This window comes from Heptranchias perlo, chromosome 21 (genome assembly GCF_035084215.1).
Source record: "Heptranchias perlo isolate sHepPer1 chromosome 21, sHepPer1.hap1, whole genome shotgun sequence".
Classification (NCBI taxonomy): domain Eukaryota; kingdom Metazoa; phylum Chordata; class Chondrichthyes; order Hexanchiformes; family Hexanchidae; genus Heptranchias; species Heptranchias perlo.
The window spans coordinates 50,915,161-50,925,820 of record NC_090345.1 but is presented as its reverse complement, the minus strand read 5'-3'; the positions used below and the strand labels follow the sequence as shown (position 1 = coordinate 50,925,820).

Sequence of the window (10,660 nt, the reverse complement as noted above, 5' to 3'; positions counted from 1 at the left end):
GTGTGTGAGTGAGTTTGTGTGTGTGTTGTGAGTGAGTTTGTGTGTGTGTGTGAGTGAGTTTGTGTGTTGTGTGTGTGAGTGTGTGTGTGTGAGTTTGTGGAGTGAGTTTGTGTGTGAGTGTGTGAGTGAGTGAGTTTGTGAGTTTGTGAGTGAGTGTGTGTGTGAGTGTGTGAGTTTGTGTGTGAGTGAGTTTGTGAGTGAGTGTGTGTGTGAGTGAGTTTGTGTGTGTGTGGAGTGAGTGTGGTGGGGTGAGTGAGTTTGTGTGTGTGTGTGAGTGTGTGTGAGTGAGTGTGTGAGTGAGTGTGTGAGTGTGAGTGAGTTTGTGTGTGTGTGTGAGTGTGTGTGTGAGTGTGTTGTGTGAGTGTGTGTGAGTGGAGTGTGAGTGAGTGTGAGTGAGTTTGTGTGTGTGTGTGAGTGTGAGTGAGTGTGTGTGTGAGTGTGATGTGAGTGAGTGAGTGTGTGTGTGTGAGTGTGAGTGAGTGAGTGTGTGTGTGAGTTTGTGAGTGAGTGTGGGTGTGTGAGTGTGAGTGAGTTTGTGTGTGAGTGAGTTTGTGAGGTGAGTGAGTTTGTGAGTGAGTTTGTGTGTGAGTGAGTTTGTGTGTGTGTGCGTGAGTGTGAGTGAGTTTGTGTGTGTGTGTGAGTGTGTGTGAGTGAGTGTGTGTGTGAGTGTGTGTGTGAGTGTGAGTGAGTTTGTGTGTGTGAGTGAGTGTGTGTGTGAGTGTGTGTGAGTGAGAGAGAGAGTGTGTGTGTGAGTGTGAGTGAGTGAGGTGAGTGTGTGTGTGAGAGAGAGAGTGAGTGAGTGAGTGTGTGTGTGAGTGAGTGTGAGTGTGTGTGAGTGAGTGTGTGTGTGAGTGAGAGAGAGAGAGAGAGAGAGTGTGTGTTTTCTCAGCCCCTACGAACCAATCGCTGCTGAAAACAATTCATCCACATTGATCGAGACTTTCTCACCAATGGCGGGTAACTTGCTCCATCCCAACCGATCAGTTCTGAGATTATCGTCATGTGATCCAGTGGATTATAACCCTGTCCTGTCTCCGTCAGTCTGACTGGAATGTGGGTGATCTGATAAAGATGGGGTCATTTTGCACGGTTATCAACGTTCACCTTTTCTCGATAACAGTGACCTGTCTCCAAACTAACCGTGATTCTTCCCACACGTCCATTGCTTCTTAAATTGCCTTAAACTGACCCCACATTGAGCTCGCTGGTCCGACAGCCTGATCGAAACCCTCTGCTGACCTCTATCTCACACAATGCATTCTCACAACACCGAGATAGTAACACTGACCGATACTCTGATGCTATTTTTCATTATTTCTCATCTGTCCATCTGTGGTTTCCCCACGTTCTCCTCAACTGCAGCCCCTATGTTAACTATCCCATAATACCCAGTACTTATGCTGAGCTGTTAATCTATTAGACTCTAGACTCTTCTACAGGAGGGAGGGGGTCTCCGTCAAGAGGGTGGGGAGGGGGGGCTCTCTGTGATGGGGGAGGGGAGGGGGGCTCTCTGTGATGGGGGAGGGGAGGGGGGCTCTCTGTGATGGGGGAGGGGAGGGGGGCTCTCTGTGATAGGGGAGCGGGGGGGGTCTCTGTGATGGGGGAGGGGAGGGGGGCTCTCTGTGATGGGGGAGGGGAGGGGGGGCTCTCTGTGATGGGGGAGGGGAGGGGGGCTCTCTGTGATGGGGGGAGGGGAGGGGGGCTCTCTGTGATAGGGGAGCGGGGGGGGTCTCTGTGATGGGGGAGGGGAGGGGGGGTCTCTGTGATGGGGGAGGGGAGGGGGCTCTCTGTGATGGGGGAGCGGGGGGGGGGGTCTTTGTGATGGGGGAGGGGAGGGGGGGGGTCTCTGTGATAGGGGAGCGGGGGGGTCTCTGTGATGGGGGAGGGGAGGGGGGTCTCTGTGATGGGGGAGGGGAGGGAGGGGTCTCTGTGATGGGGGAGGGGAGGGGGGGTCTCTGTGATGGGGGAGGGGAGGGGGGTCTCTGTGATGGGGGAGGGGAGGGGGGGTCTCTGTGATGGGGGAGGGGAGGGGGGGTCTCTGTGATGGGGGAGGGGAGGGGGGGTCTCTGTGATAGGGGAGAGGAGGGGGGCTCTCTGTGATAGGGGAGCGGGGGGGGTCTCTGTGATAGGGGGAGCGGGGGGGGGTCTCTGTGATGGGGGAGGGGAGGGGGGTCTCTGTGATAGGGGGAGCGGGGGGGTCTCTGTGATAGGGGAGCGGGGGGGGTCTCTGTGATGGGGGAGGGGAGGGGGGGTCTCTGTGATGAGGAGGGGAGTCTCTGTGATGGGGGAGGGGAGGGGGGGGTCTCTGTGATGGGGGAGGGGAGCGGGGGGGGTCTCTGTGATGGGGAGGGGAGGGGGGGTCTCTGTGATGGGGAGGGGAGGGGTGGTCTCTGTGATGGGGGAGGGGAGGGGGGGTCTCTGTGATGGGGGAGGGGAGGGGGGGTCTCTGTGATGAGGGAGGGGAGGGGGGTCTCTGTGATGGGGGAGGGGAGGGGGGGTCTCTGTGATGGGGGAGGGGAGGGGGGTCTCTGTGATGGGGGAGGGGAGGGGGGTCTCTGTGATGGGGGAGGGGAGGGGGGTCTCTGTGATGGGGGAGGGAGGGGGGTCTCTGTGATGGGGGAGGGGAGGGGGAGTCTCTGTGATGGGGAGGAGAGGGGGGGTCTCTGTGATGGGGGAGGGGAGGGGGGTCTCTGTGATGGGGAAGGGAGGGGGGTCTCTGTGATGGGGAAGGGAGGGGGGTCTCTGTGATGGGGAAGGGGAGGGGGGTCTCTGTGATGGGGGAGGGAGGGGGGTCTCTGTGATGGGGGAGGGGAGGGGGTCTCTGTGATGGGGAGGGGAGGGGGGGTCTCTGTGATGGGGGAGCGGAGGGGGGTCTCTGTGATGGGGGAGGGGAGGGGGATCTCTGTGAAGGGGAGGGGTGGGTGGTCTCTGTGATGGGGGGAGGGGAGGGGGGTCTCTGTGAAGGGGAGGGGGTCTCTGTGAAGGGGTGGGGGTCTCTGTGAAGGGGGAGGGGGTCTCTGTGAAGGGATGGGGGTCTCTGTGATGGGGGAGGGGGTCTCTGTGATGGGGAGGGGGTCTCTGTGATGGGGTGGGGGTCTCTGTGATGGGGAGGGGGTCTCTGTGATGGGGAGGGGGGTCTCTGTGATGGGGAGGGGGTCTCTGTGATGGGGAGGGGGGGTCTCTGTGATGGGGAGGGGGGGTCTCTGTGATGGGGAGGGGGTCTCTGTGATGGGGAGGGGGTCTCTGTGAAGGGGTGTGGGTCTCTGTGATGGGGAGGGGGTCTCTCTATCACTAACTACGCTATAAAGAATGGGGTTGAGTATTGGGAGATGCTTGACACACTCTCCATGGCCCACAGTCTGTGCATGAAGAGGATGGTGAGAGGGCACAGCCTCTGCCCTGGACTCTTGCTGTGCCAGTGCTCGGGTACAGTTTAAAGTGTGAGCGGACTGTGTCCCACTGCTCCTTCAGTCTCACTGTATCCAGGGCCTCTTGCTCGTTTCCCGGGTGGATTGTTTCCTGAATGACTGCTCACCACATTACAGGAAGGATGTAATTGCACGAGAGAAGGTACAGAGGAGATTTACGAGGATGTTGCCAGGACTGGAGAATTTTAGCTATGAGGAAAGATTGGATAGGCTGGGGTTGTTTTCCTTGGAACAGAGGAGGCTGAGGGGAGATTTAATTGAGGTGTACAAAATTATGAGGGGCCTAGACAGAGTGGATAGGAAGGACCTATTTCCCTTAGCAGAGGGGTCAATAACCAGGGGGCATAGATTTAAAATAATTGGTAGAAGGATTAGAGGGGAGCTGAGGAAAATTTTGTCACCCAGAGGGTGGTGGGGGTCTGGAACTCACTGCCTGAAAGGGTGGTAGAGGCAGAAACCCTCATCTCATTTAAAAAGTACCTGGATGTGCACCTGAAGTGCTGTAACCCACAGGGCTACGGACCAAGTGCTGGAAAGTGGGATTAGACTGGATAACTCTTTCTCGGCTGGCACGGACACGATGGGCCGAATGGCCTCCTTCTGTGCCCTAACTTTCTCTGATTCTAAGACTGACTGTGAACTTTACAATTTGACTCAGAAAAGGGCGATTTCCTGGCGCTGGACCTGGGCGGCTCCACATTCCGTGTGTTGAGGGTCAAAGTGTCTGAAGATGGGCGTCAGACTGTGGACATTGAGAGCCAGTGCTACCCTTTATCAGACAAGCTGAAGCAGGGCACTGGGCCCCAGGTAACAAGACTCATTCACTGCTCAGATCTCTCAATGGACGCAGACAATTAATTCCCCCCACTCCCACTCACTGCTTTCCCTTCTGCCCTGCAGTTTTTTGACTATGTTGCTGAATGTCTGGGAGATTTCATGGAGCAGCAGGAAATAAAAGACAAGAAGCTCCCACTTGGTTTCACTTTTTCCTTTCCCTGCAGACAAACAAAACTGGATGAGGTGAGTGCGAGCAGTGAGAAGAGAGATTTAGTTTCCCGATATCTCAGCAGGGAACTGTCCAATAGGACATGGAACTGAGCCGAGCAGAGCAGGGGGTGGGAGCCTTTAATTACTGGTCTCTGTCCACTCTGGTCAGTCTCAGACTGACGGTGAAGGGGGTCTCCGTCCAGTCTGGTCAGTCTCAGACTGGTGGTGATGGGGGTCTCCGTCCAGTCTGGTCAGTCTCAGACTGACGGTGATGAGGGTCTCTGTTCAGTCTGGTCAGTCTCAGACTGACGGTGAAGGGGGTCTCCGTCCAGTCTGGTCAGTCTCAGACTGACGGTGAAGGGGGTCTCCGTCCAGTCTGGTCAGTCTCAGACTGACGGTGATGGGGGTCTCCGTCCAGTCTGGTCAGTCTCAGACTGACGGTGAAGGGAGTCTCTGTTCAGTCTGGTCAGTCTCAGACTGACGGTGATGGGGGTCTCCGTCCAGTCTGGTCAGTCTCAGACTGACGGTGATGGGGGTCTCTGTCCAGTCTGGTCAGTCTCAGACTGACGGTGATGGGGGTCTCTGTCCAGTCTGGTCAGTCTCAGACTGACGGTGATGGGGGTCTCTGTTCTGTCTGGTCAGTCTCAGACTGACGGTGATGGGGGTCTCCGTCCAGTCTGGTCAGTCTCAGACTGACGGTGAAGGGGGTCTCCGTCCAGTCTGGTCAGTCTCAGACTGGTGGTGATGGGGGTCTCCGTCCAGTCTGGTCAGTCTCAGACTGACGGTGATGGGGGTCTCTGTTCAGTCTGGTCAGTCTCAGACTGACGGTGAAGGGGGTCTCCGTCCAGTCTGGTCAGTCTCAGACTGGTGGTGATGGGGGTCTCCGTCCAGTCTGGTCAGTCTCAGACTGACGGTGATGAGGGTCTCTGTTCAGTCTGGTCAGTCTCAGACTGACGGTGAAGGGGGTCTCCGTCCAGTCTGGTCAGTCTCAGACTGACGGTGAAGGGGGTCTCCGTCCAGTCTGGTCAGTCTCAGACTGACGGTGATGGGGGTCTCCGTCCAGTCTGGTCAGTCTCAGACTGACGGTGATGGGGGTCTCCGTCCAGTCTGGTCAGTCTCAGACTGACGGTGAAGGGGGTCTCCGTCCAGTCTGGTCAGTCTCAGACTGGTGGTGATGGGGGTCTCCGTCCAGTCTGGTCAGTCTCAGACTGACGGTGATGGGGGTCTCTGTTCAGTCTGGTCAGTCTCAGACTGACGGTGAAGGGGGTCTCCGTCCAGTCTGGTCAGTCTCAGACTGGTGGTGATGGGGGTCTCCGTCCAGTCTGGTCAGTCTCAGACTGACGGTGATGGGGGTCTCCGTCCAGTCTGGTCAGTCTCAGACTGACGGTGAAGGGGGTTCGACAGGTGGCCTCAGTCCCCGGGCTCGAATGGGCTAAACCAGCCTGGGTCGCTGCTCCTGATCCCCTCTCCACTGACTCCGTGTGGGGTAAGGATATGATTAGGCTCGGCCCTGGTGCCCCACGGTGAGGGTCCCCACAGTGCTGCACATACGGTCCCCCCACTTACACTGCCCACGATTAGCACGGGCTGATGCTCAGAACGGCCAAAAACACTCACCATGTCATTACCAAAGGTGCCGTCGATCTGGGATAGTTCAATAAATCCTGGTTAATCCCCAGAATTACCGATTTACACAACCTGCCATTGAGAAATCTTGGAGGCAGAAGGTGAGTTTGGGGAAAGGGTCTGTTATGAAATCGGCCCTTGGTTTTGGTAACAGCTGATTGGACCTAAAACCACTGAACACTTCCTTTATTCTCATTGACTGTTACATAGAAGCAACTCAGTGACTGAGCAACGTCCCGACCGGGGGCAACGTCCCGACCGGGGGCAACGTCCCGACCGGGGGCAACGTCCCGACCGGGGGCAACGTCCCGACCGGGGGCAACGTCCCGACCGGGGAAAACGTCCCGACCGGGGGCAACGTCCCGACCGGGGAAAACGTCCCGACCGGGGGAAAACGTCCCGACCGTAGGCAACGTCCCGACCGGGGGCAACGTCCCGACCGGGGGAAAACGTCCCGACCGGGGGCAACGTCCCGACCGGGAGCAACGTCCCGACCGGGGGCAACGTCCCGACCGGGGGCAACGTCCCGACCGGGGGCAACGTCCCGACCGGGGGCAACGTCCCGACCGGGAGCAACGTCCCGACCGGGGGCAACGTCCCGACCGGGGGCAACGTCCCGACCGGGGGCAACGTCCCGACCGGGGGCAACGTCCCGACCGGGGGCAACGTCCCGACCGGGGGCAACGTCCCGACCGGGGGAAAACGTCCCGACCGGGGGCAACGTCCCGACCGGGGGCAACGTCCCGACCGGGGGAAAACGTCCCGACCGGGGGCAACGTCCCGACCGGGGGCAACGTCCCGACCGGGGGAAAACGTCCCGACCGGGGGCAACGTCCCGACCGGGGGCAACGTCCCGACCGGGGGCAACGTCCCGACCGGGGGCAACGTCCCGACCGGGGGAAAACGTCCCGACCGGGGGAAAACGTCCCGACCGGGGGCAACGTCCCGACCGGGGGCAACGTCCCGACCGGGGGAAAACGTCCCGACCGGGGGCAACGTCCCGACCGGGGGCAACGTCCCGACCGGGGGAAAACGTCCCGACCGGAGGAAAACGTCCCGACCGGGGGCAACGTCCCGACCGGGGGCAACGTCCCGACCGGGGGAAAACGTCCCGACCGGGGGAAAACGTCCCGACCGGGGGCAACGTCCCGACCGGGGGCAACGTCCCGACCGGGGGCAACGTCCCGACCGGGGGCAACGTCCCGACCGGGGGAAAACGTCCCGACCGGGGGCAACGTCCCGACCGGGGGCAACGTCCCGACCGGGAGCAACGTCCCGACCGGGGGAAAACGTCCCGACCGGGGGCAACGTCCCGACCCGGGGGCAACGTCCCGACCGGGGGCAACGTCCCGACCGGGGGAAAACGTCCCGACCGGGGGCAACGTCCCGACCGGGAGCAACGTCCCGACCGGGGGCAACGTCCCGACCGGGGAAAACGTCCCGACCGGGGGCAACGTCCCGACCGGGGAAAACGTCCCGACCGGGGGAAAACGTCCCGACCGGGGGCAACGTCCCGACCGGGGGCAACGTCCCGACCGGGGGCAATGTCCCGACCGGGGGCAATGTCCCGACCGGGGGAAAACGTCCCGACCGGGGGCAACGTCCCGACCGGGGGAAAACGTCCCGACCGGAGGAAAACGTCCCGACCGGGGGCAACGTCCCGACCGGGGGCAACGTCCCGACCGGGGGCAACGTCCCGACCGGGGGAAAACGTCCCGACCGGGGGCAACGTCCCGACCGGGGGAAAACGTCCCGACCGGAGGAAAACGTCCCGACCGGAGGAAAACGTCCCGACCGGGGGCAACGTCCCGACCGGGGGCAACGTCCCGACCGGGGGAATACGTCCCGACCGGGGGCAACGTCCCGACCGGGGGCAACGTCCCGACCGGGGGCAACGTCCCGACCCGGGGCAACGTCCCGACCGGGGGAAAACGTCCCGACCGGGGGCAACGTCCCGACCGGGGGCAACGTCCCGACCGGGGGAAAACGTCCCGACCGGGGGCAACGTCCCGACCGGGGGAAAACGTCCCGACCGGGGGCAACGTCCCGACCGGGGGCAACGTCCCGACCGGGGGAAAACGTCCCGACCGGGGGCAACGTCCCGACCGGGGGAAAACGTCCCGACCGGGGGCAACGTCCCGACCGGGGGCAACGTCCCGACCGGGAGCAACGTCCCGACCGGGGGCAACGTCCCGACCGGGGAAAACGTCCCGACCGGGGGCAACGTCCCGACCGGGGAAAACGTCCCGACCGGGGGAAAACGTCCCGACCGGGGGCAACGTCCCGACCGGGGGCAATGTCCCGACCGGGGGAAAACGTCCCGACCGGGGGAAAACGTCCCGACCGGGGGCAACGTCCCGACCGGGGGCAACGTCCCGACTGGGGGCAACGTCCCGACCGGGCGAAAACGTCCCGACCGGGGGCAACCTCCCGACCGGGGGAAAACGTCCCGACCGGAGGAAAACGTCCCGACCGGGGGCAACGTCCCGACCGGGGGCAACGTCCCGACCCGGGGCAACGTCCCGACCGGGGGAAAACGACCCGACCGGGGGCAACGTCCCGACCGGGGGCAACGTCCCGACCGGGGGAAAACGTCCCGACCGGGGGCAACGTCCCGACCGGGGGCAACGTCCCGACCGGGGGAATACGTCCCGACCGGGGGCAACGTCCCGACCGGGGGCAACGTCCCGACCGGGGGAAAACGTCCCGACCGGGGGAAAACGTCCCGACCGGGGGCAACGTCCCGACCGGGGGCAACGTCCCGACCGGGGGAAAACGTCCCGACCGGAGGAAAACGTCCCGACCGGGGGCAACGTCCCGACCGGGGGCAACGTCCCGACCGGGGGAATACGTCCCGACCGGGGGCAACGTCCCGACCGGGGGCAACGTCCCGACCGGGGGAAAACGTCCCGACCGGGGGCAACGTCCCGACCGGGGGCAACGTCCCGACCGGGGGCAACGTCCCGACCGGGGGCAACGTCCCGACCCGGGGCAACGTCCCGACCGGGGGCAACGTCCCGACCGGGGGCAACGTCCCGACCGGGGGCAACGTCCCGACCCGGGGCAACGTCCCGACCGGGGGAAAACGTCCCGACCGGGGGCAACGTCCCGACCGGGGGCAACGTCCCGACCGGGGGAAAACGTCCCGACCGGGGGCAACGTCCCGACCGGGGGAAAACGTCCCGACCGGGGGCAACGTCCCGACCGGGGGCAACGTCCCGACCGGGGGCAACGTCCCGACCGGGAGCAACGTCCCGACCGGGGGCAACGTCCCGACCGGGGAAAACGTCCCGACCGGGGGCAACGTCCCGACCCGGGGGCAACGTCCCGACCGGGGGCAACGTCCCGACCGGGGGCAACGTCCCGACCCGGGGAAAAAGTCCCGACCGGGGGAAAACGTCCCGACCGGGGAAAACGTCCCGACCGGGGGAAACTCGGGGGAAAACGTCCCGACCGGGGAAAACTCGGGGGAAACGTCCCGACCGGGGGAAACGTCCCGACCGGGGGCAACGTCCCGACCAGGGGAAACGTCCCGACCGGGGGCAACGTCCCGACCGTGGGAAACTCGGGGGCAACGTCCCGGCCGGGGGAAACGTCCCGACCGGGGGCAACGTCCCGACCGGGGGCAACGTCCCGACCGGGGGAAACGTCCCGACCGGGGGCAACGTCCCGGCCGGGGGAAACGTCCCGACCGGGGAAAACGTCCCGACCGGGGGCAACGTCCCGACCGGGGGCAACGTCCCGACCGGGGGAAACGTCCCGACCGGGGGCAACGTCCCGACCGGGGAAAACGTCCCGACCGGGGGCAACGTCCCGACCGGGGGCAACGTCCCGACCGGGGGCAACGTCCCGACCAGGGGAAACGTCCCGACCGGGGGAAACTCGGGGGCAACGTCCCGACCGGGGGAAACGTCCCGACCGGGGGATACTCGGGGGCAACGTCCCGACCGGGGGAAACGTCCCGACCGGGGGAAACTCGGGGGCAACGTCCCGACCGGGGGAAACTCGGGGGAAACGTCCCAACCGGGGGCAACATCCCGACCGGGGGAAACTCGGGGGAAACGTCCCAACCGGGGGAAACGTCCCGACCGGGGAAAACGTCCCGACCGGGGGAAACTCGGGGGAAACGTCCCAACCGGGGGAAACGTCCCGACCGGGGGAAAAAGTCCCGACCAGGGAAAACGTCCTGACCGGGGGAAACGTCCCGACCGGGGAAAACGTCCCGACCGGGGGAAACTCAGGGGAAACGTCCCGACCGGGGGAAACGTCCCAACCGGGGGAAACGTCCCGACCGGGGAAAACGTCCCGACCCGGTGAAAAAGTCCCGACCGGGGAAAATGTCCTGACCGGGGGAAACGTCCCGACCGGGGAAAACGTCCCGACCGGGGGAAACTCGGTGGAAACGTCCCGACCGGGGGAAACGTCCCGACCGGGGAAAACGTCCCGATCGGGGGAAACTCGGGGGAAACGTCCCGACCGGGGGCAACGTCCCGACCGGGGGAAACTCGGGGGAAACGTCCCAACCGGGGGAAACGTCCCTACCGGGGAAAACGTCCCGACCGGGGGAAAAAGTCCTGACCGGGGAAAACGTCCCGACCGGGGGAAACGTCCCGACCGGG

At 63.4% G+C, this 10,660-nt stretch overlaps 1 protein-coding gene across 1 annotated transcript in view; it reads left to right on the top strand.

The window, feature by feature from the left end:
• Nucleotides 1-4,368: 4,368 nt before the first annotated feature.
• LOC137340229 (hexokinase HKDC1-like) overlaps nucleotides 4,369-10,660 on the top strand; it is a 220,220-nt gene continuing 213,928 nt past the window's right edge. Inside the window, exon 1 of the mRNA XM_068002645.1 lies at nucleotides 4,369-4,448. The gene's annotated coding sequence lies outside the window, so the exon portion shown is untranslated. The remainder of the gene's footprint in view (nucleotides 4,449-10,660) is intronic.